Source organism: Rhinopithecus bieti, unplaced genomic scaffold (assembly GCF_001698545.2).
Source record: "Rhinopithecus bieti isolate Rb0 unplaced genomic scaffold, ASM169854v2 scaffold_36004, whole genome shotgun sequence".
In the NCBI taxonomy this organism is placed as follows: domain Eukaryota; kingdom Metazoa; phylum Chordata; class Mammalia; order Primates; family Cercopithecidae; genus Rhinopithecus; species Rhinopithecus bieti.
Genome location: NW_016815976.1, coordinates 1,468,284 through 1,471,712, shown reverse-complemented (window position 1 = coordinate 1,471,712; position 3,429 = coordinate 1,468,284).

Below are 3,429 nucleotides of genomic sequence, written 5' to 3'. Positions count from 1 at the left end.
TTTTTTTTTTAACCATTATTGTTTCTTTTAACAAATTAAAAGACAGTGACACCTAAAATAAACTGCTTTAGTAAAATAATGTATGAGAAAATAAATTCATAGGATTTTGTCCCTCACAGATAACCAAACTTCTAAAAGTTCTGGAGACAGAAAGAACTGAACTATAAAACAGTCAATAAGTAGCCAGTTTCAGGAAGACTCAGACTTGGTTTGAAAAAGGATGCCTTTTAGAGCTGGGAATGGTTATTGGATTTTGACTTGGTTATTTAAGGATTGCCAACCTTGTGAATGCACATAACCCCACTCTTGTCTTTTCATCTTTAAACTTTCCCTTCCCGCTTCCTTCTATTTTCATTATTCCTGAAAAAACTGTCAGTCAGAAAGCGTTGGGTCACAACCCTAAACAGCTTTGAGATTCCTCAGTCCACCACTGCTTGATCACAATAAAAAAAAAAAAAATTATAACTTTCCAACTGTAGAGGCAGCCTCTGCTAGTAAAGGGTACCTATGCTATATTACAATGAAATGTTTGTTTTAAATTTCAAACTGGTTTGTGTCTTTAAAAGAAGACAATAGGGAAAGCTAAATACACAGCAACAACAACAACTATATTGAAATGTCCATTGTGCCGATAAGTTCCTTTAAACTACCATCTTGGAAATATCCTGTTGAGTGGGTGTTGGTGTGGGTAACAATAATGTTGTTTTCATAATATGTGCTGGCAGATTAGCACGCTTCTCTACAGTGTTAACAGTTGTAATTAAGGAATAAACAGCACAGGGTGTCAGTCCGATGACAATTTCATCTATAGTGTCACAATACAAAATGTCACAAAATATTAGAACTGTTATATAACTATAAAAAGTATCAGCTTAAAAGCTAAAAGCCTTTGAAAAAAGAAGACAGAGGAAGGAAGAAAAAAGAAAACTGGCATAGCAACCAGAACAATTTTATACCTTCTCAAGAATGTTCTGTCATGAAAATAAATTGATAATTTTTTTCTCTTACATTACAGTTTGGTTTCTAGCCATCCAGTTGATTTAGCAGGAGAATGCAGGTTTTTTTAGCAGCTTTGAATTGGTAAACAGATTTAGATGTAGTAGAAAGGAACATGAGGAAGTTTTTTTTTTTTAACATCCAATCTTTCCCAGCATATGCACATAAGAAGGTGAATGAAGCAATGTGAAACTTATTTCTCTTTAGTCAAGTGAAAAAAAGGCTAAACATTTGTTAGATGGTAAAATATTGTGTCAAGCGAGTAGGCACATTCCAAAATTACACAGTGGTTGATACATTAACATCCTCAAATATTTGAGCGTACACTTCCTTTGAGATCTGTAAATTAAATCACCAGTAGGTTAGATTAAAATACAAAACAAATGGCAATCTAACCATCTCAAAAGAGGTTCAGGTTTTTTTCTCCCCAAAATTGAGGACTTGCTAAATAATTTTTGAAAAGCATAAACATAATACACCCTGGGTTACGATCGAGGGCAGAAGGAAAGGCATTTCCAAGGCTCCTGCTGTAGTGTTTTCCTATTTTGTTAATACCTCAAAACTCCCAGAGATGACTTTATTCCTGGCCCCTCCAGAACTCCCCTCCCCACCCCCACCTTGTAGACTGTAACAGATTGCACCACATGGTGTCTGTTTAAAAAAAAAAAAATTCCCATAGGGACCTGGATATCCCATTAATGGGCTTTATATTCGTCATGGCAAATTAGCTTTACACAGGAATTTCCAAACATTGTTTTCTGTTAAGAAGGGAGGAATACCATATATAATGTATATTTTTTCTACAATTAGTAGGAATCAGACAAGGAAAAGGAAATGTCATCTACTCATACCTTTCTCTCCAAATTCAGTGTTCTTTCCATATGCTCCATTGTACTCCACCACTCTTCTCCATGAAAACTATGAATTTATATTTTTTTTAGAAAAATGGAGTTTTCAAAGTGAAAGTCAAATAATTTTTTCCAAAGCCATTCGTGGACTGTTGCAAATGCATAAATATTCAAAGCTCATTTTCTGCAGAAACACTTCTGCTATATGAAATTATTAAACTGTAAAATGCTAAAGATCAGAAGGAGCTACAGTTTTTCTTTAAGCTTGAAAAAAAATAAAATTTAAGTACTAAAGAAAAAGCCTAATACTCTGGAAACCAGACATCTGGTCTTTCTTATGCGTAGGGAGCAGTGTGAATGAAAGTGAAGCAAACGGACAGTTTTTTTCTGCATTATGCACAAGGTGTTTTAAATTGTCAGCTTAAGGTTTAGATGAAGATAATCTCTAACTCTGTTTACAATTTTTGCTATTTTGCATTATCCCCTTTTTCCATAAAAAAAGTGAATATGTGTGCATATTTATTTTGAATCAATATTAAACTTATTTTGAGATTACTTTGTCACTTCTGAGATAATTGGAGACACACAGTGTGTGCATGTGTGCGTGTGAGAGAGAGAAAGACAGAGAAACCAAGGATTGCTATCACCAATTCAAGAGGAAGATATTAAGCTCTAAACACACTGGGAAGTAGGTTTTTAGTGTGTAAAGTTAATGCACAAGGCCATAAATTTGGCTTATCTACAAAATATAGTCTTCCCTCTCCTTTCATTAGTGTATTAATTTATCTTTTTTACTCTAAGCCAATTCACATCTTTTTAAGCTAGTCTTTTATTTAAAACACAATAAAGTTTTCAGTCCCGCTAAGGAGTTCCCCACCTCCTTTTCACGCGCCGCCCAAACATAAAGTTAATAGCTACATGGTTTTAAACACTATACATTTCAATAGTCACCTATTTTTTTTAAGCCTATTCCACTGTAATTAGTATAAAGAGATATCTTTTTTAAAGAGTTGCTGTCCAAAACCGATTCTTCAGAGAAGGTAATAACCAGGTGATGAGTTGAAGCAGAAAAAAACAAGTATGTGGAAAATATGTAGGAGAAAGAGAAGAGAAGAGAGTACTTTGGGAAACCTTCAAGTTGGAACAAGGGTCCCTCCCATCCCCATCCTACCCCATGTGTTTCTAAACATATGTTTCTCTTATAATTTAGAAGTTAATTTGTCTATATGGGAAATTTAATTCCCCATTGTTAATAAAAGGGCATTTAGAGTTTTCTGGGACAAACATGGGGATGTGTCAAACTTTGACAATTAAGAAGAGGATTGATTTGTGGATTTGACACCTGGCATTGTGATCTCCCTTTCTAACTGGATCTGAGATTATATCCTTACTAAAATCCAAGAAAAGGAAAATGACTCCAACAAAACCAGAGGCTCAAAATGCTTCCAGACATCACTTTACCTCACAGAGTCCAGTTTCCCTGCTTACAAAGAAAAGGGAGCTGGTCCCCTAAGTTATAGTAATGTTTTAAAGTTCTTGCTATTTTAAAAACTGAAATTCATGCCTTAACAAAGAGACTGAGAGT